The 22327-nt window shown below is 47.4% G+C and overlaps 1 long non-coding RNA gene across 3 annotated transcripts; it reads left to right on the top strand.

Moving 5' to 3' along the window:
- The first annotated feature begins 1465 nt into the window (after positions 1–1465).
- On the top strand, positions 1466–21028 carry LOC131898367 (uncharacterized). 3 transcript variants are annotated; one of them, XR_009375909.1, is made up of 5 exons: positions 1466–1593; positions 3861–3937; positions 4137–4371; positions 5244–5375; positions 14900–14989. It is a non-coding gene; the product is annotated as an uncharacterized LOC131898367 (long non-coding RNA). The 3 variants fall into 3 exon arrangements; XR_009375908.1 differs by lacking the exons at positions 4137–4371; positions 14900–14989 and adding an exon at positions 20550–21028; XR_009375907.1 differs by lacking the exon at positions 4137–4371.
- Positions 21029–22327: the final 1299 nt, after the last annotated feature.

Genomic DNA, 22327 nt, shown 5'->3' with positions numbered 1-22327 from the left:
CTTCAGTCTTCACCCTGGAGACTGCAGCCAGTGGATGGGGCTGGGAGTGGGGACGTGGCGCATTCCCAACACGCTGGAGAGCCCACTCTGAATGTTCTTGAGTGCACATGATTTATTTAGACATGCCTGTCCCTGTTCAGGGTGAAGAAGTGGTAATTTCAGAAATTTCCATTTGTAATTCCTCTCTCCCGGCTCCCAGTGGCTGGAAGATCACGTGCCCCACTGTGGTCCGGGGTGGCAAGGTGGGTGGCACAGTAACCGGTCTGGTGTGACTGGACCCCCCACAGACCCCAACCTCCCCTCAGTTTGCCCACGTTGGTGACAGGGAGAGCTCTGTCATGCTGCGGCCACCAACTCTGCTTTTTCTCGAGCACCCCCGGTGAAGCCACCTGTCATGGCGCTCCGTTCCTGTCTGGCCTTCTCTTGAGTCGTGACTCACAGGGCGGGGCAGGGGATTCTCTGTGCTCCAGCTGCCACCATGCCATGTGTAAAGAAGAGGTTGGAGCACCTGTCACCGTCTCTCTGGACTACCAGTAGGCTGTCCATGGTTTAGAATCCCCCCCCCCCCACCCCCGAGACAGGGTTTCTCTGTGTAGACCAGGCTGGTGTCGAACTCAGAGATCCTCCTGCCTCTGCCTCCTGAGTTCTGGGATTAAAGGCGTGCGCCACCACCGCCCGGCTTTTAGAAGTCCTGACAAGTGATCTGTTTTGCTCTTAGCCCCTTGGACTCCGCTCATGTTGCCTCTTGATGTTTCTAGCCACAGTAGTGGCTGTGACTCCGAGGAAAGACTTGTACAGACTTGTTGTTTTAATTTATATCCACTCTCTCTCATTGGAGTTTTTAAGAAACCATGATAAATGATGATGTTTATTAATTAAAAGTTGCCAAGTGGTCTGTTTCTTCTCTGCTCTCTACCTTCTACGCACTGTCACCACGGGTACTGCAGTGATGCCCACTCTAAGAGTCTTCATAGTGAACCCAACTTGACTACCATGTGCACCACAATGAGCTCCACTTTGTTACACGCTCACTGAGTGAACCCCACTTTGTTACACGCTCACCGCAGTGAACCCCACTTTGTTACATGTTCACCACAGTGAACCCCACTTTGTTACATGCTTACTGAAGTAAACCCAATTGTTACATATTCACTACAGTGAACCCAATTGTTACATATTCACTACAGTGAACCCCATTGTTACATGCTCACTGCAGTGAACCCCATTGTTACATGCTCACTGCAGTGAACTCCATTGTTACATGCTCACTGCAGTGAACCCCATTGTTACATGCTCGCTGCAGTGAAACCCATTGTTACATGTTTGCTGCAGTGAAACCCATTGTTACATGTTTGCTGCAGTGAACCCCATTGTTACATGTTTGCTGCAGTGAACCCCATTGTTACATGCTTGCTGCAGTGAACCCCATTGTTACATGCTCACTGCAGTGACCCAAGCCCAGGATAAGCAGCGGCTTCCATAGGTGGACTCAGTCGCCCGAGTTCCCTAGGGTTTGGGGAAGTACCCTGCTGAAAAGCTCAGGTGCCCATGACGGAAATCATTTAGATGTATTTGGTGTTTGTCACCAAGGGGGTAAGTCAGGACACTTCCTTAGCTGTGACCTTCCTTGTCTCCCTGTACAGCATTTGGAAGTGTGTTTTCATCAGGAGAGGCTGGGGGTGGGGTGGGGCACTCCTCTGGTGTCTCCTCCACCTTGCCTGGTGGCCACACTGTACTTTGTGAAGTAACTTTAAGACCAGGATGTTGACCCCTTTGCCTTCTGTAACTTCCGAGGTCATCTGGGGCCATACTTGGACATGACCTTGACCTTCACTGCCTGCCCAGTGCCCTTAGAAGCCATGAAGGGGACTTGAGATACAGCCTTGGAAAATTAATATTCCAGATCCCAGAACACTTGAGATTTTTAGTCACGCTTGACGTGAGGAATCTGCAGTCTGTTGTTCTCGTGGGCTCTTATTTGTGGACAGAGATCCTTCAGTGAGGGACAGAGGCTTAAAGGGGAAGCAGATAGATGCTGGAGGAGCAGGAGGCTGGCCTTCAGCCTGGGGACTGTTAGAACTCCACAAGCTCCTTGTCTCTGCATAGACCCCCACAGAGCAGATGACCTTGAATCCAACCGTCCCCAGGCAGTTCTGATGCTGTTTACATCAGGGTGTTTTCTTCCAGTGTTAGCTGGCCACGAGTCCAGAATGTCAACCTCTGCAGTGGGATGTCTGTGTGTCGTCTCCCCCATACCTCTTGTCAAGCCAGTGTCCTGACAACTTCCAGATAGATTTCCGTAGCCATAACCAAAGCCAGGGTGTGTGTTTCCCATCAGATACTAGTATTCGATGCTTGTCTAACTGCTAACGTGATTGCTTTCTCTACACTTGTAACTGGGGCCATGAAAGGCCCCAGATCCTTATCTTCAGGTTAAACTGCTGATTCTGTGAAGCCCCTGTGCAGGACTGGGTGCCTTTTTAAGTGAAATGAGGCTGGTGATTGTACATAAGGTTGATGCCATTTCTTTTTCTTCTTCTTTTTTTTTTTTTTTTGTTTTTTGAGACAGGGTTTCTCTGTGGTGTTTTGGAGCCTGTCCTGGAACTCACTCTGTAGACCAGACTGGCCTTGAACTCACAGAGATCCACCTGGCTCTGCCTCTCAAGTGCTGGGGTCAAAGGCATGCTCCACTACTGCCCGGCCAGATTCTATTTCTTAAGCGCAGTGGAGAGGAGTGGATCCTTTTTACAGTATTTTCTGTTTCTTAGTTTTTTTCTTTAATTTTTTTATGTTTTTCTTGAATTTTTAGTAGATAATCTCCTTATTTAAGAATTTTGCTTCTCATCTGGTAATTTGGAATTTCTAATCTTGGTATCTCGACATTGTTTCCAAAGAGCCCAAACCATTTCAAATTCAAGGTAAATCGGCAGCTGTTGCAAGCAGTTGGTGGGCCTCCTTCAGTGCCGTTAGCGGCTGCCACCTCAATGTTCTGAGAGGCGAATGTCAATTGTGAAATAATTTTAAAAGTATAGGTTTTTTTTTTTGTTTTGTTTTTGTATTTTGTATTTTGTTTTTTTGGGTTTTTTTTTGTTTTTTTTTTTGAGACAGGGTTTCTCTGTGTCACCCTGGCTGTCCTGGAACTCACTCCGTAGACCAGGCTGACCTGGAACTCCCAGAGCTGTCTTTTGAATAATAAACTGTCCAAGAGAAAGCTGCTGTGAAGACTGTTGGATCGGTTGACTTGCCAAGTGATCAAATTTGTATTTTAGGTTTTCCTTCCATGGATCACGGGGATGGGAGTTTGCAGGGGAGTGTGGATGTTGTGGCGCGATGTTGAAAAGCTCTTGGGGCCCTCTGTTCATTCCTCATTTGTGAAACACAGGGAGGGGTGCTGCCCCTCAAATTCTGTGATTGGGGCGGTAACCCACAGTCAGAGATGAGATCCAGTTGGCTCGGGTGGAAAACCGTGGGAGCAGACTCCTGACTGAGGCGTCACTCGGTGACATTGTCAACTTCCAGTTCCTCTTCACAATCCAGTTTTCTGTCTTAATTCCTGTACTTTGGGTCTGAAATGTTAAAGGCTTCGGCCCCAGCTGTGTTCTATTGAGGGGTAGTGGGATTTTTTTAAGGGGTGGTTCCCAGGGAGAGGTCTTGGGTCATTGTGGGTGAGTCCTTGAAAGGGATTGAGGGATGCTAGGCTAGTGCCCTTCCCACTACGACCACAGGCGATTGGCCATGGACTGACACCCTACTCCCACCCCCGCAACTGAGCCTGAACAAATGTTTCTTCTTGTTAAGTTGCTTAGCTTAGATGTCATGTTACCATAGTGATGAGCTGACTAATATGTGTCCTCCCATAGCTCTAGCCAGACACCCAGTATGGGGCAAAGATATACCAGAAATGCCAGAGCCGGCAGGAACGGACATAACCCAGTGGGTAAGTCTGCCACCACTTATTCTCCTGCTTGTTACCTGGATGGATAAAGCCTGAGTACCTTTGTGTATACCAGACAGTACTGAAACCTTATGGAAGGGACTCTCTCTCTCTCTCTCTCTCTCTCTCTCAACTTTTTTTTTCTTTTTCTGGGGACTTTCTCATTTAATGAGGTAGTTGGCGAAGGACCTTGTGCTTCCAGATTCAAGGCTGGTGAATTAACCGAGTTTCCATGAAAAACCCAGAGCTCAGCCAGCCGCATGGAGAGCTGGACATCCTGTGCCTGGATGCTCTCTGATATGTGAGCTTTCTCTTGCCTTGTCCTCCTGTGGAGACACTTGTCACGGGAGAATGGAAGGACACACCAGTCCTGACTCGCCGCTTCAAGCCTCAGTTCCATCCAGTGCCCTGCTTAGATCGGCAGTCTCCTGGCAGAGGTAGAGACGCTTCTGATCTCTGAAGGATGGTGACTCCTGGCTACAGCTGAGGCTGATAAGTACTTGCCTGCACTTTGAGCAGACTGGGTGGAATGAAGGAAGACAGAGGGACCATTTGCTCTGGACGTGTCATTGACACTAGGAACACAATTGCTTTAGGATCTTTCCAGAAGACACGGTTTTTCTAATAACCACTGTACCGGCTGGTTTTATGCCAACTTGACACGAGCTAGAGTCATCAGAGAGGAAGGCGCCTCTGCTGTGATATTTTGTGATATAAAGCTTGCTTGCCTGAAGATCAGAGGGCAAAGCCACCCACTAGTTAGCCATAGAGGTCAGGCAGTGGTGGCACACACCTTTAGTCTCAGCACTAGGGAGGTGGAGACAGGAAGTGATGAGTGGGCGGAGAGAGGAATATAAGTTGGGAGGAGAGAGAAGCTAGGCCCTTTCAGTCTGAGGATTCCTAGAGGTAAGAAGTCTTTCTAGTGGCTGGCTGTTCTGCTTCTCTGATCTTTCAGCTTTCACCCTGATATCTGACTCCCGGTTTTTATTGTAAAGACCAATTAGAATTCATGCTACAAGTCTCAGTGGAGAAAAATGCCTCCAGGAGATCCAGCTGTGAGGCACTTTGTCAATTAGTGATCCATGGGGGAGGGCCCAGCTCACCGTGGGTGTTGCCATCCCTGGGCAGGTGGGCCTGGGTGGTAAAAAGAAAGATTGAGCAAAGCCACGGGCAGTACGCAGCATCCCTTGATGGCCTTTGTTTCAGCTCCTGCCTTGACTTCCCCCAGTGGACGGGCTGTGATTAGACTATGTAAGCCAAATAAACCCTCTTCTCCTCAAGTTGCTTTTGGCCCCTTGTTCCGTCACAGCAACAGAAAAGGAACCACAAGAGACATGATGTGACGTCAGAAGGGAGCAGCATTTGGCACTCAGAGGCCATGAGAGTAAAGATGCCAGTCATGAGATCACATGACCACATCAGTGGAGGCCTGGTCACAGAGGTGAGAGGGTGCAGTTTAGACACAGCTGGAAGGGTGACCTCACTGAGTATTATTATTATTGTTGTTGTTGTACATGTGTGCTTGCCATGCCATGCATGTCCTGGTCAGAGAACAGTTGTGGAGTTGGCTCTTCCCCCACCTCCCCACTGCCCCAAGTTCATGTCCTCTGTCTCTTTTAACCCTCTGAGTCCAATGTGTGCGGCCCGTGTCCTCAGGCCTGTGGGGTCAGCCACTGTAGTGTAGCAGACTTGAACGTTAGACCCTCTTGCCTTGACTCCCGAGTGTTGGAATTGCAGGCGTGCACCTCCGCAGCAGGTCTATAAAGGACTGAGGGATTCTAGCCCAGGGCTTGGAGCATACCAGGTGAACCTCCCAACTGTGCTGCATCCCTAACACCCCCCCCCCCCCCCCCGGTTGACTTTGTTTGCTTGTGGACAAACCATTCAGTTTGCCATCCCCGACTTAACTTTCACCCCTTCATGAAAGCAGCCAAGGCCCAGCAACACTAAACACCCGGGGCCAGATGGCTAAGGAGAGGTGGTGACATCCCTAGAATGTGGGAGGGATGATCACTGGGACCTGCAGGTGCCGGGTCTGCTGGACGGCACAGGGCACATCCCGTTCTGTATCTGTCTCACTGTGGCCTCTGTGGCTTTGCCTCTTCAGTGCGGTGGTTGAAGTGAATGGAGTCCAGAGTTCATGAGCCTGGCAGAGCCACTTACCAACCTTGGGGCATTTACTTGGTGTCTGTGTACATTGGCGTTAGGATGCACTCTACCGACATGCCTGGGCGTTTTCCGATTTTAGCAGTGAACGCCTTGCTTGCATCCTTGAACCCCTGGTAGGCCTCGGCACCCATTCCCTACTCTGTTACTTATTTCTGGCTTCTGTCAGATGGAGATGACCATTGATGGCCCCCTTTTCCTCAGAGCTGATTTACCATGGGGAGAGTGGTGTTTGGGACCACATTATTCTCAGCACAGGACTATTGTTTCCATAGAGATCGGAACAAAGAGTCTCTGTCCTAGGGCTTCTGGTGAGAGACTCACTGTCACCCCAACAGGACAGGGACTTTGGCCATAGTCATCTTTGGTCAAGTGCAATCATTCTGAGATAATTGTTTTCTTCTACTTGAAATGAAAACCATCACCCTCCTTTTAAAATATTACTTTATATTCTTTGAAACCTCTGTACGTTTATACGGTGTGTATTGTTCACGTCCACCCGCCACCTCCTAGGTCCCCCACCTCCCTCCCTGCCTCACGTCATCATTTTTAAAGTTGTTATTGATAACCTGAGTCAAGTCCTGCCCCTATGTGCATAGGCGTGTGACCGTTTACCAGTGGCCACCCCCCCCCCCCAGGACTGTGACTCTTCTTGTTCAGCATCTTCAACTGCCAATATCTCCTCTGAGGTGGGTGGAGCCTCGGGGCCCCTCCTCTCTCCCTGCTGGACTTTTGACTGGTTTGATCAGATCATCACCATCCAGAGGACCACATGCCTTAGGTGCCGAGTTCTCTGCCAATGACCTTGATTGAAGTCCACTGGCTAGGCTTGTGTTCTCAGGTCTTCCGTGGGGTCAGAGGAAGGCAAGGCTGGCACACAGAGGTGAGTGAGTATAGGCCACGTTTAAAGCCCCAGAACACGTATTTGGCAGTACTCCGGCAGTCCATCTCTGAACTTCAGAGTCAGCTTGTCCTGCAGCGGGTATCTCTTTCTTTTCCGTTAGACTCTCCTGTCTCCCTCCCACCTCTTTCCTTTCTCCTTCCTCTCCCTGGCTCACCTGCTCGCCACTCCTCCCCTTTATGTCCCCCGGGGCAGTGGCTCGTGGCTGGCCTGCAGTGACTTTCCAATTTCACACTTACATGCCTCTGAAAGTCTCCGCACACTAACGCGTATGTAAAACCAACGAAGGGCGGCAGCGCCCCGCCCTGTTAGACAGTTGTCTGTCTGTCCGCCTCCCTCTCCAACACACAGCTCTCCCCTGTGAGATTCCAAATGTGTTAGATGAAATCTGTCAATATAGGCATTGAAAAGAGACTGACTTTATTGATACTGACTGTGTTCCTCCATGTGTGCAGCTTCTCATGCGGTCTTTTTTTGTTTGTTTGTTTGTTTGTTTTTTTATTTTTTCGAGACAGGGTTTCTCTGTGTAGTTTTGGTGCCTGTCCTGGAACTCGCCTTGTAGACCCGGCTGGCCTCGAACTCACAGAGATCCACCTGCGGAGTGCTGAGATTAAAGGCGTGCGCCACCACTACCGCCCAGCTTTCCCACGTGGTCTTATTTACTACACAAGGCCGGGCAATCTGTGTACAAGGGAGAAACTGAGGCATGGAAGAGGAAGGTGTGCCTGTCGCTCCATTCCGTTCATGTGGTGTCTTCCCATGGGCCCTCCCGTCCCTGCCAGAGTGCAAGGGACTCTTCCTTGTCACCTGAGCGGGTGTCCCACTCCTGTTTCCAGTTTCCAGGCTGGGAGCGGGGGGGTGGGGAGGTGTGGGGGGTGTGGGGTGGGAGCTGGTCTGATCACAAAGGGGTCAACAATGGTTGGGCAATAGCTAGGACCCAGATCTGAGGTTAAACAGAAGAAAGGTCCAGTCTCAAGACTGTTCCCTAGGCTGGGACCTGAAAAGCTGGGCTTGAATTTCAGCTCGCTCTTACAAGCGGTGTGATTTTTGGAGAAATCCCCAAACCCTTCTGAATAGGAACCCTGGGACGACGTATCGACCTGGGCTGCTCTCAGCCTCGGTTGGAGAAGCTGCGTTTGGACGTTTTGACGTGGGCATCCATCCGTTAAGACAGAGACTGAAACTGGTCAAAGTGATGAGAAGTAGTGACTCAGCATTCAGTGGGACATCTAGAGCTAGGCCTCCCAGCCCCCGCCCACGGTTCTGGGAGGGGCTCTCTCTCAGAGGATGGGGGGAGACCAGTGAACGCTCTCCTCTGTACGTGACATGGCTGTTGCATTCCTGGACCCACAGCAGTGTGGTTACCCGAATGACTGCGGGGGGGGGGGGGGGGGGATTTATTTTGGGGGTGTGCGTAGCCATTGGTAGGTTGCGTATACACCTGTGGGTAGGCTCTAACCCAGGTGCAAATGGGCAGCACTGATTGGACCCAGTGAGTTATTTAAAACTAAGATGGAGGGAAGGATGGGTTAGAGTTGGCGGGGCCCCGAGGGAGTAAAGGGGCTTGAGGCTAAGCCCTAGCCAATTTCCCACAGCTGTTTACCCAAGAAAGGCCAGTGACAGCCACTAGTCACAAGTCCTGAGTCATTCAAGGCAAGTCGATGTCCTGCCCCCCCCCCCCTGTTTATCTTATTTTAACTGCTGTGTCCCTGGGTGGGTTGAGGAAACCGCTTTACCATGTTCCAGGGAGGACACAGACAAGGTTGGCATTTCTTTTTTCTCTAACACCCTGTGAAGTGAACCGTTTTTTCTTTTTTCTAGTGGGCTGCAGGTGCCCACTAGATGCTGGCGAAATGAAGTAAGTGTTCGGTTTTAGCCTTGTCATTTATCATGGTGCCTCTCTCCCTGTCCTCTCCTCTCCTCTCTTCCTCCCTCTCCCCCTCCCTCCATTTCATCTCCCCCTCTCCCTCCCTCCCTTTCCCTCTAGGGGGGTCTCATGTAGCCCAGAGTGGCCTCAAACTCACTATGTAGCCAAGACTAACCTTAAACTTCTGATCCCCCTGCCTCCACCTCTGAGTCCTGGGGTTATGGGGGCACACCAGCATACCTGGCTTCATGCAGTGCCGGGGCTTGAACTCAGGGCTTCATATGTGCTGGCCAAGCATTCTATCATAAGCTACACCCCAAGCCCTGAATCTCTTTCAAGACAAAATGAGGCAAGCGCACTTAGAAGCTTCCAGACACTTTGGCCACCAAATCTAGGGATCGGGTTTTCCCCTTCACTTGCTGGAGGTCACTGCACTATGGAGCTGGTCGCTGTGGCGTTTCGCATCTGACTCTTGGTAGTCTGCTATGAAAGCGGGTGTTTTGGGGCCCGGCATCACCTTTTCCACTGTGGAAGCCACGCCCACTCTCATAGTCAACCCGTCACTTAGGTTGACATTCAGTGTTTACATTACTGTGACTATAATCTAGTCACAGCTCTCTTGTACTGTAAACTAGAATTGCTGTTCTCTCCTTGACAGCCTCCCCCCCACCCCAGTTAATAGTTGTATTATCATTTTCTTCTTGTCATTTGCTTGGCTGTCTACGTGCGTAGGGCTAATCCGACTCCAGACTCATTACCAACTGATTAAGTTCCTTCAAAAGACATGTGCTGTGCAAAGTCTTCTCTGAGCATCGAAATCCCTCTTCCTGCAGACCCTGTTCTCCTGGCCTGGCCCACAGCCATCCCCCTGCAGGCCCTTTCAGCCGTCTTTGCATCTGTAGCTTCCATTTCTTGTCTGTCTGTCTGTCTTCCTGTGTTTGTATAGGACACACTTGCTGGTACCCCCCAAAGCTGGGTTGCAGATGCCTCTCTTCTGTTCCTGCTTAACTGAAAGTCTGGCTGGTGGGGGGACAGTTTCAGGTTTCGAGAACTGAAAAGCCTCACACCAGCTTGATGCTCTGTGTGTTTCTCTGAGCTCTGCTCTCCTTCCCTTCTGTTTCTAGAAGTCCTTTGTGCTCCTGATTCATCGGGGTGTGTGTACTCCGAATCCATCTTCGGCTTTTAAAATCTGGCCCGTGCCTCTCCAGTGCTACCCATTCCGGCCGGTTTAATTTTAGCCCGGGAACCATTTACCTTTAGGATTTGAAGGCAATGCTTATGGCTTCCAGGATTTCCTCAAGAAGTCAGAATCCATCCCAATTATCAGCCGTTTTGGCCTGACTTTGTCACGTCTCCAGGAGCTTAAAGGACTCAGTATCTTGAAACCTCACGACGATTGGCCTTGGTGTGTGCCCATGGCACCGAGCAGTTAGAAATTTCCCAGTTCTAGGAACTTGTGTTTTTAATGTATTTCCCTTATGTCCTGGGAATACAGTAGCCTCTATATCCACAGAATCCGCGGTCAACCCTGAACCGCAAGGGGAGAAGGTAGTTAGGCCTTGTGCAGTCTTTGTATCCTGGTCCTCAAACAACATAGTAAGTATTTAACTAGCATGCTCCTGTGTCTAGTATTCTAAGCAACCGTGAAGTGATTAAGAATAGACTGGAGGATGTGTGGAGGTTATATGCAAATGCTATGCTAATTATACCAGGGTCTTGGGTCACCACAGATTCTGACATATGGTGTGTGGGGGGGAGGGGGGGAATGTCGTATAGCCAATGCTTCCATAACTCTGAAGGACAACCATATGTATGCAAGTGGGGCCAACTTGCAAGATGGCAAGATGGCAGCTACACCCTTGCACCATCAGCTCTCCTGTTAGCCCAGAAATGACGGGATTGTTTCTGAGGTTGAGATCTAAAGGGCCTCTGCCTTGACTTGGGTCACTTGCTCTGGGAGCATTTGCTCCCATGTTAAATAGGACTCAGAGGCACCCATGTCAAGGAACCAAGGACTCCTGTTGGTGTTCAGCTTGGAACTGAGGCTCTTCATCAAGAGCAGTAGGACCCAGTCATTTGCTTTGGAAATGGATCCTCTAGCCCCAGTCACTCCTTCATGTGGGACCCCCTGCCACCTGAGCGACCCTGGGCCATAGTCACTGAACTGTGCTGTTCTTAAAGGCACCCCACCTTCTTGTGGGGGGGGGGGCTACAACTGCTGTACTGTCACCCCAGAGCCCAAGGCAGGAGAACTGTGTGTTCCAGGCGAGCAGGGGTGTTGTAGTTTAATATCTGTTGCTGTGATACGATACTCCGACACAAAACAACCTAAGTGAGAAAAGGCTAATCTTAGTCCCAAATTCTAGATTATTGACAGTCCACTGCTGTATGGATGTCAAAGGCCACACAGGAATGTGAAATGCTTACTCATGTGACATCCACAGCCAAGAGCAGAGAGAGAGGGATGATGCATGCCTACTGCTCAGCTGTTTCTCCACTCTTAAACAGTCTGGGACCCAGACTCGGGGAATGCTGCCACCCATGGTGGGCATATCTTCCCATATCAAGTAACTTCATCAAGACAGTCCCCAGCTGCCACACCCACAGGCTAACCTAGTTTAGGAAATCTCTCACTGGGATTCTCTTCCCAGGTAGGATACTTGTATCAATTGTTACATTTCATGTCATTTAATATTTTCTGTCCCTTTGACTTTTTATTCCATGTTCTGAGAGAGCTTGCCAGTTTATTTTCTAACTCTTCTGAGTTTTTTTTTTTTCTACTTTCATTGAAACAATTTCTAGAAACAATTTTTTTTTTTATGTGCATTGGTGTTTTGCCTATGTGTTTGTCTGTGTGAGGGTGTTGGGTCCCCTGGAACTGGAGTTACAGACAGTTGTGAGCTGCCATGTGGTTGCTGGGAATTGAACCCGGGTCCTCTGGAAGAGCAGTCAGTGCTCTTAACCGCTGAGCCATCTCTCCAGCTCCTAGAAACCATTTTTAATCTCTACTTCTTTTCTCTGTCTTCTCCCTTTCTCTTTCTCCTCCTTCTTTTTGAGGCAGGGTTTCTCTGTGTAACTGCCTTGTCTATTCTGGAACTCAGTTTTATAGACTAGACTGGTCTTGAACTTACAGAGATCTGCCTGCCTCGCCCTTCCGAGTGTTGGGATTAAAACTTTACACTGTCATGCCTTGCCCTTTCTTTTGTTTAAAGATTTATTTTATTTTTATGTGTGTGCGCGCGTGCGCGCGTGCGTGTGCGCGCGCGCGCGCAAACACAGGTGCCCATAGTCACTAGAAGAGGACATTGGATCCTCTGGAGCTGCAGTTATAGGTGGTTGTGAGCCCCCCACCCCAATGTGTTGGAGTGTTGGAAACTGAACTCCCATTCTGTGCAAGAGCAGTACATGCTCTGATGAAGCATCTGCCCAGCCTCCCCCCTCCTTTGCTTTGCTCTGGATGTTGATCCCAGGGCCTCACACAAGCTATGCATCTGCTTTTCACAGTGCTGCTCCTGACCTCCCACACTTACATTTCTAGATGGTCCTGGAACCTTCTCAGCTTGCCACCCTGTCCGCTGAAGATTCGGTTGTGCTTTTAATATTCGCTTTTAGATTCTAGAATTGATTTTTCCTTTTCAGGCCCCTTCATTCTAGTGAGATCTCTTTTATAACTTTACATTTATTTTAGTGAGATTTCATGGAAGAAAAAAAAAAGAGAAAAACAGATATATGTGTTTAACCAATGCCCTACCTCAACCTTTTAATTCCTTAATTACCTGTTCCCCTCCAGACCCCTTGTGACTCATTCAGCCCCTTGCTCATCAAGATAGCTGAGGGGGACATTGGCTGTTCTCAGTCACGTGGTCCTGAGGTCATGGCCTATGAATCGCAGCAGAAGAAGCATGAGTAGATCCTTTCCAAGGATTCAGTACACAAACTTATTTCAAAGCTACTGATTTGGACCCAGAAGTCATGCCAATGGCCTTCATCTGGCGACTTTGACCTCAGAGCTGAGAGTCAAGAGCTGAGGGAAGGAATTTATATGCACGTGACCTGAAGGTCTGAATGTGTGTGTCTAACACGATGCCCATGGGTTCAGATGCATCTATATGCTCTCCACGCATCTCAAAAATGAGCTTTGTACAAATAAAAACCACCTCTGGTCTGTGGGAAAATTGAGAATCATGAAAAATGCTTCGCCTAGAGTATATTTAAATATTCATGGCATCTTCAAAGCAAAGCTGCTGGGAAAGGATGAGCTACCAGGAACACAGCTGGGACAGCATGGTCACACTGCCCTGAAAGTGCAGGACTGAGAGGAATTCAGGGGTGGCCTAGCTCACGCCCCCGCTGCCACAGCGAGAAAAGCTATTTTGGATGTGTTGTGTCTGTTATTAAAGGGACTAAGCTCCTACTGAAAATATGTACTTAATTGTAACATCTTGAAGATAATTATATTTTGTATTACAGAACTTATTTAGGGTAGTAAATTATTTCATTTGTTTCCTTCCTAACATCCCTCATGTGATAAGGTTTTAGGGATGGCTATCATATCATGATGTATGTTTGTTACTTTTCTCCTTACTCCGCCCAAGGCAGACATTACTAATCAATCATGCCACTCACTCTCTTTAAGCTCAGATGTGAGATCTCAGAATTACTTTACTATTTGATTTTGAGACAAAATCTCATTAAACCAGGCTGGCCTTCAATTCACTTTGTGGTCAAGGATGACCTTGAACTTCTGATCCTCCTGACTCCACATCCTTTGTGTTGAGATTACAGGAATGTACTCAACTCATAATCTTTTCCCACAGCATTCTTGGTAGTCACTAGCAACGACTGTGATGTGGGGAGCATATCTTTGACTTCTGGTTGGGTAATCTATCACTAACCTCAGATACCGAGAACAGACTGGAAATGGGTCTTTCCAGAAGAAACTAAACTAGAATTTGGGTGTTTTCCCCTTCTTTTATTTTGTGTGTTTGGAGCCTGCAGCCTCCACAACAACTGTGTTTTGTTTTGGCTTTTCATCTTTTGGCTCTTGCCTGTTGCCCAATATTTTCTTCATGTACACTGAAGTCTTTGATTAACCTACTTAATTACACCTTCACCCCGCCATTTACTCCATTATGCTCACAAAGTCTCCTGAGTGACGTTAATAGCAACACTCTCCACTGTTTGCTGAGCACAGACTATAGTCCATTCAATGCTGAGCCTGCTGCATGCATCAAATGCACAAAAGCTTTGAGAGACTTGTGATAGTGCCTGGCATACCGTGATCCCAATTATTATATTTAATCTTTAAAACTGCTCCCAAAGGCATAGGCATTATTGATTAAAGAGTTTAAATATTCCTGGTAGCTGGCTGGTAAGTAGCCGAACTAGATTCCAGTTCAATCCAGGTAGCTTCCCAAACTTGTGACACTTTCATTCAACCTTGCCTGATTCCCCTATAGTCTTCTGTAATTGTCATATCATGATGACCGTGGACATTATAGAAATGTGAGTACCGTTGTCCCTCAGCTTCTGCAGGTGACTTGTTCTAGTGTCCCTTGCCCCAGGGGTTCCCAACTCCACAGATGCTCACATCTCATCTCAAATGGAATAGTGCATGCATACACCTGTGCACATCTTACTGTAGACTTTCAGTCATCCCTGGTTACTTATAGTACCTAAAGCAAGGTAAATGATGAGTAAAGTGTTGTTGTAATGTCCTGCTTAGGTGACAATGGCAAGAAATCAGTCTGCACACGAGCGTGTATACACACTACAGTCGTGACTATTATAGGCTTAATGACGAAGCATGTAATTTGCAGCTGCCCGATCCCACAGTAATAGATACAGAGGGATGGCTGTATGTCTTTATATATTCTGTATCGACTGATATAGGATATATACATCATGATCTGTATATACATATACATATAATATACATATTGTATACATATGGATGCGGTAAGGTATGTTAGCACAGATCTCCCTAGCAAGTGTTGTTATATTATTTTTGTTGTTGTTTTTCTTTTTACAGATAATTAAACTGAGCCTGAGAACACCGTATGGCCAGCATGCTGCTTGTTAGTACATTCAAAGTTGATTTGATTAAAGTCATTATATCCTACCGCTTTCATAACGAACCATGAAACACACTGACCGACATCTGCCCAGCAGCTGTTATGTTACCGTCCATCAGGAACTTTTCTCAATCCGTGAAACATTTCTTTTCTAGATTGAGTTTCCTTTCCAAGCATTTGCAAGGCACAGATTACCAAACAGGTAGCTGTACTTGGTGACAGACAACCAGAGTCCCGCTGTAAACTCCTCCAGATAATTTGAAATCTTTAAAACATTACATTCATTTCCTTAATTACTTATTATTGTGTGTAAGGGCATGTGCATGCCTCTGAGTATACATAAAGAGGCCAACTTGTAGGAATCAGTTCTCTCCTTCCATTGTGTAGTTAGAGGACTCAGTTTGTCATGTTTAGCCACAAGCTCCTTTTATCTGCCGAGACATCTCCCTGGCCGAAGAGTTTGAAATCTTAACTCTTGTTTTGTACCTCAGTTTCCCCATCAGAAATGGGAAGAATACCTACTTGACATCAGTGTCCGAGATCACAAGCGGGAGTCTTTATGAACAGGTTGCCAAGTAGAAGTGTGGAAACTCACTTTGGTTTACATTGTGAATTATAAAAGATTGAATTAACTTTTAAAAATTTAGCAATGAGATTTTTTTTTTTTGGAGACAGGGTTTGTCTGTGTTGTTTTGGAGCCTGTCCCGGAACTCACTCTGTAGACCAGGCTGGCCTTGAACTCACAGAGATCTGCCTGCCTCTGCCTCCCGAGTGCTGGGATTAAAGGCATGTACCACCACCGCCTCACAAATGTGATGTATTTCAATGGTAAGGTGAACCACATGTTACGAAAACACCCGTGTGGGACCTGGCTGTCTTACCGGGCACCTGGATGGGCACAAGGGCAGTTTCCCTCTTGACTGAGGTCATTATGCTGTTAGTGTGTCCCCACCACAGCATCTGTGTCCTCCTCCTGCCAGGACCATGTCAGTACTTAAAACTGCCACACTACAGCCACCAACATTTCCCGCTGGTCCTTGTAGACCTCCAACTTTGAACTTCCACGTTGGAGCAGGAGAGAGTTTCCTGGATAGTTAGAGCGTCGGTGGGACAAAGTGTCTGCAGCCCTTTGAGCTGTGTTGATGAGAGACTTTTATTCCCCGATTCTACATGTTAAAAAAAAAAAATGGCTTTAAACCAGAACAGGGCGTTTGAAAGAGTAAATGAAAGAAATGTTATTTTTAACATACGTATTCACCGGTATGTACTGTGACCACCACCTGCCTATCCAGGGCAAAACACTGGCTCTGTGTAAAACTGCCAGACTGCCCTTGGTACCTCGGACAGCACCACACCGTCTTTCTTGAATTTGATCTTCTGCAGGGGACAGTCACCCGTCACTCAACAAGGTGGTTTTTCTGCTGTGAAATACTGTGCAGGATCCTGTGTCCTGAATGTGTATGTAACACAGCTCTGCCATGAACTGTGAGTAATGCAGTGTCACAGTGTCCCCTAGATGATAGGATGTATATATTTTTACTTTCTAAAATTTATTCCATGAGAATTTCATGTATATATGCAATATATTTTGATCATATTTACCCTCACGCCTTCCTTCTAACTCTTCCCAGATTCCTCTGACATCCCCTTCCCACCCGAGTGTGGTCAACCTAGCAGGGGTCACACTCCTAAACAAAACTGACTCTTCTTCCCTGAGCATCCACCAACTGCCTCACCAAGCTCCTCCACGCTCCTCAGGTGTGGGAGGGTTGCGTGCCCCTACAGATTGGAAAGTTTTCCATTACGTTTGCACCCTAGGAGACCACAGTTCTATTTATGGTCCGTCACAGAGCCGGGCATCACTACATGGCATGTGACACACTGTTTTGAAGTCTAGCTGACTCAGGACCTTTGCTTGTTTGTTTGTTTATTGAAACAGTCTCACTGTGAAGCCCTGGCTGTCTTGGAACTCGCTCTGTAGACCAGCCTGGCCTGCAACTCACAGAGATCTACCTGATTCTGCCTCCTGAGTGCTGGGATCAAAGGCATGCGCCACCGCACCTGTCTTAACTTTTACTGTTAAACTATTTATTTCTAGAAAGGGGATTAAGAAAAGGTGCTGGAGAGATGGCTCAACAGTGCAGACCACTTACTGTTCTTGCAGAGAACCCAGGTTTGATTCCCAGCACCCACATGGCTACTCACAACCATAACTCTAGTTCCAGAGGATCTGGTGGACTCTTCTGACCTCCCTGGGCACCAAACATGCCTATGGTTCACACACATACATGTAAGCAAAACACACATGCATATAAAATCAAATAAGTTAATCTTAAAAGAGGCTACAATGTTGCCTCTTCAGAACATGTACAGGTTTCCTTGGCTTCTCGAACTGCCTCCTTTAAGGATTGGCCAGTGGTGGTGTGCATGGGCCCTTCCTGAGAGCTCATGTGTTTGCCCCACACATTACAGTGTTAGCAGTTCTAGGGACCTGACAAGCAGCCAGCTGTGCTCCTGGAACACATATGTGTCCTCCTGTGTTGATGACACAGCCTCTCATCACCGTCTCAGTAAGCACAGTGCCATCCTGGAGCAGATAGGGCATATGATCCCATTGGAGGGGGCATGCCTTGTTTGGGTTCCCTGAAACAGGCTGCATCTACTTCCTGCTGCCAGCTTGGTTCACATGGAGGGTGAGTGGCTGGTGAGAATTGGGTCTAGCCTCTACTCATTCAGCACACACACACACACACACACACACACACACACACACACACACTGCTATTTCAAGAGCACTCAGCACAAAATAAGACACAGGGCTGAGCTTCACATTTGGGTCAGCGCCAGGGTCTTGGCCCTTGCTCCAGGCACACACTTCTCACTTGTCTTTAGGCACCAAGCTGGACAGCACTGAGGGATCATGGGACTGAGCAGAAACCCATTCTGGGCCCATACCCTTTCTGCTAATACCATTTGTTTGTACTAGGTGCTCTGCAGGTAATCATTCACACCTCCTGTTCTATTATTTAAGCCTGACCTTTAACCTCCAGTGCTACTATTTATCCCCCCACCGAATCATATGCAAATGGACTCTACAGACAGATACAAATCAACACGTGTCCCTGTAGTGGGTAGCTGGTCCAGCTTTGACCTGGAAGTACCACCTCCATTGAGGCTTCGGTAACTGTCACGCCTACAAGGCGGAGCCGAGAGAGGACCCCTGAAGACCCGAGATCTGGATGGGCCAGCTCTCTTGGTTCCTGGATCCTGGACGCTGGAGGTAGACAGAGCAGAGTTCTCCAGGGAATACCGCCGGACTGCGCTACATCTTTCCCAGACCCTGTTACCTATCCCACAAAATAAACCTCCCTTTTAATAGAGACATATTTAAACCAGTATGTCTCTATACATAGAAGATCTGTGTCTTAGTTTGGGTTACCCCAAAGCATGCTTTGACTCAAGGTGGGGCCCAGCTAACTGATCTTGGAGGTGGTCCCTGTAACATGATAAGGGAGTCAAATATCGAGACCCATGAAGGAAGGAGAGGATACAGGCATGATAGTGAATGACCACTGTGGGAAGTGGGCGTGGTCCTACAGTGACCCTCTGACATTGCTCTCTTGGAGAGAAATGATGCAGCCCTTGTGTGCAGTTCAGTTTTTTGAGTAGCCATGTTAAAACAGTAAAAAAAGAATAGGGTGAAGTGTACCTTTTTCACTTCTTGAATACTTGTATTCTTTTTTAGGTAGTGTGCAAAACTGTTTCTCAATGTGCCAGTTTCATTTCATACATATCATCCTGGTCCCCTGATCTGATTCACTCGCCCAACTACACTTCTTTGCTAGTCTTGCCCCTCTAGCAAACAGTCCCCTCTCTGTTCTCTCTCTCTCTCTCTCTCTCTCTCTCTCTCTCTCTCTCTCTCTCTCTCACACACACACACACACACACACACTAGCATATACTTCAGTCTAGATTCTGCATATGAAAGAAAACCAGGATATTTGTCTTTCCTAAGTTCATTTCCCTTGGCACGATGACATCCAGTTTCATCCAGCTTCCTGCAAATGGTGTGGTTGCATTTTTCTTTACAGCCAAATCAAATTGGATTATGTACACACTCCACATTTTCTTTATGCCTTCGAGATGAGATTAACTTAAATAATGCATTGCATGTAACCCAAACACCCGTGATATTATCCTCTTGGTGTATAATCAATGTAAAAAATTAGGCACCAGGTCTATTATTTTCCTTTTCTCAAAGCAACTGGTATATTTTAACTTCCTGTCTCTGTCTTGTAATGGGTGTGTGTGTGTGTGTTGCATGCTTATTGACCAGTTCTTGTTGAGAATTGGTAGAGAGTCAGTCTTAGGAATCTGACCTTCTGGGTACTTCTGGCCTTCTGGCCCGCCCTACTATTTGAGGATACCTCCTGATGGTGAGACTCATGAACTTGTGTCTTAGTTATGGTTTCTGTTGCTATGATAAAACACCATGACCAAAAGCAACCTGGGGAGGAAAGGGTTTATGGCTTACATACCCTGGGTCACAGTCCACTGAGGGAAGCCAGCTTGAGGCTGGAGCTGAAGCAGGGGCATGGAGGAGTGCTGCTCACTGGCTTGCTGTCCATCACAATGGGCTGGCTCCTCCCACATCAATCGTTAAATAAGAAAATGCCCACAGGCCTGCCTACTGAGGCATTTTCTCACTTGAGGTTCTTGATCCTCGATAAAGTTAGCTTGCGTCAAGTTGGAAAAAAAAAAAAAAAAAGAAAGAAAAGAAACAAAACAAAACAAAACAAAAAACCATGACAATTGGAAACTAGGAACTGACTAGATGAGCCTCTGGGATACAAACAGTACCTTTCATTTCCACTGTTAACCTGAAATAATCCTGTGCTGACTGTGTGGCTTGTGACATCGGAGGCCTTTTTGCTTTAGGTTTTGGTCTGGGAATGATGAACTTCCAACGCATGGCTGTGTGCGCCAACTACTAAGTAACTCTAGGCGGCGCCACTCACCTAGGCTTTCTACAGAGACCCAGCATGCATCATAACTCCTACTACTGTGCAGTAGCCAACCTGCCCAATGCCCATGCAAGGGGCTGTCAACTTCTTACCCCCGACTGCATTCATCACTTTGGGAAAAGGGGAAGGGGTTGTCAGAGAAGACACATCCACTTGGGCTGAGCTACAGCATTGTCTTTTAAGGGTCACTAAACACTTTAAGCTCCTGACAAGTCTCCCTTGCAAGCCAGCGTCCTGAGTAATCAGCCACAGCCGGTGCCCCCCACCCCCAGCCCTGAGTTAGTCAGCTTTCACACCCGCTGCTAATTTTAGCTAGCGATCTGCAAAAGCGGTCCGTGAGGCTTTGTGCCAGACTTACAGACGTGGCCGGGAGGGGAAGATTGTCTCACCAGTGTATCTATCCTCACCTCCCCCTGCCCACACTCTCTGACACAGGCTTTCCCCCTGTGTCACCCCCATCCCCTCCCCACCCCACCCCCACACACTGAGGGTGTCTGGGCTGTGGCGGTCCGCGCCTCTGGGTGCCTGAGCCAGGTCCTGCAGGCGGAGGGGCTCACAGTTGATTTCACTCCTCTTTCATTAGGTTTTCCTCAGTGAGTGGCAAGCCGCGCCGACGGTGTCACCTCATTCTGATGGGTAGAACCTACAAAAAATACACATGAAGCAGTCTGCAGGGAGGAAGTCATCGAATCGATTACAGCGGGAGAGCCACTGCCCACCCAACATCCTAGGGAGCGGTTTGCTGTTACAGATGACAAGCTGGATCTGCGAGGTCGCTGGGCTCATTCAAGGTCATATGGCGGGTTAGCAGCTGAGAAGATCCAGCATCCTCTGCGGCAGTGGTTGTGTCTTAGGACCTCTCCGATACACTTGAGCCTGGCAGGAGGTTAACGTACAAACAGATGGACGAATGCGTTTCTTTTTTGTTTTTTTGTTTTTTGTTTTTCCGAGACAGGGTTTCTCTGTGAAGCAGTCCTAGCTGTTCTGGAACTCACTCTGTAGACCAGGCTGGCCTCGAACTCACAGAGATCCGCCTGCCTCGGCCTCCCGAGTGCTGGGATTAAAGGCGGGCGCCACCACTGCCTGGCGTGATAACTTTTAAAAAGATTTTATTTTTATTTTTTTAGTGCATACGTACGTGTGTGTGTGTGTGTGTGTGTGTGTGTGTGTGTGTGTGTATACAGTGACTCCAGAGGCCAGAAGAAGGCGCTGGGTCTCCTGGAGCTGAAGTTGCAGGCAGTTGTGATCCACTTAATGGGGTGCTGGGAACAGAATTCCCATTTTCTGGAAGAACATTAAGCACTTTTAGCCTTTGACTAATCTCTCTAGCTCCAGGACATGATAGTTATATATATATATATTTTAAAGATTATTTATTTTTATTTTATGTGCATGAGTATTTTGCCTACATGTATATATGTGTACCATGTGCATGCATGGTGCCCACAGAGGTCAGAAGGGATCATCAGATCCCCTGGGATTAGAGTTACAGATGGTTGTGAACTGCCCTGTGGGTGCTGGGAACTGAACACAGACTGAACATCTGCAGGAGCAGCCAGTGATCTTAACTGCTGACCTGTAGATGTAACCAACCGTCTTATTAAATAAGAAACACAGAGCCGATTCAGAGAAGAAAGCCAAGAGGTCAGAACTAAGAGCCTTACCCTTCCTGCTTCAGCTATCCTGCTTCAGCCAAGAGAGCTCTCCGAAAAAGAGGCCTACTTCCTGTGTGTACGTCTTTAAATACTCTAGATGTTCTGCCTTCTCATTGGTTGTAAACTAAACACGTGACTGCCTTGTCATTGCCTGTATGTACCGCCCTCCAGGTCCTTAAAGGCGTGCGCCACCACCGCCACGCACTTGCTATGGCTCTATAACTCTGACCCCCAGGCAACTTTATTTATTAACATACAATTAAAATCACATTTCAGTACAAGTAAAATACCACCACATTTCCCCTTTTCTATTTTAATAAAAAGAAAAAAAAGAAAAAGGTTATAACTAACAAAAGAAAAACTATATACAAAAGTACAATAACTATATACAATATATACAAATAATAAATGTCTAAACAATGTCTAGTCCATTTGTATTTGACAAATTCAGAGATGATAATTTCATTATCCTATTTTGTTAAGTCCAAAATGTATCTAATTCACTTTCTATCCTAATTAATCTTCAACTAACTAACCTTCAACTATAACTAACTAATCTTCAACTATAACTAACTAATCTTCAACTATAACTAACTAATCTTCAACTATAACTAACTAATCTTCAACTATAACTAACTAATCTTCAACTCCCTCAGAGACCCAAGAAGGAAGTAATATTAGCTAACAAAAATAAAAACAGAAAGTG

Source organism: Peromyscus eremicus, chromosome 23, assembly GCF_949786415.1.
Source record: "Peromyscus eremicus chromosome 23, PerEre_H2_v1, whole genome shotgun sequence".
Taxonomy (NCBI): Eukaryota; Metazoa; Chordata; class Mammalia; order Rodentia; family Cricetidae; genus Peromyscus; species Peromyscus eremicus.
This window is presented reverse-complemented; position numbering and strand designations above follow the sequence as displayed.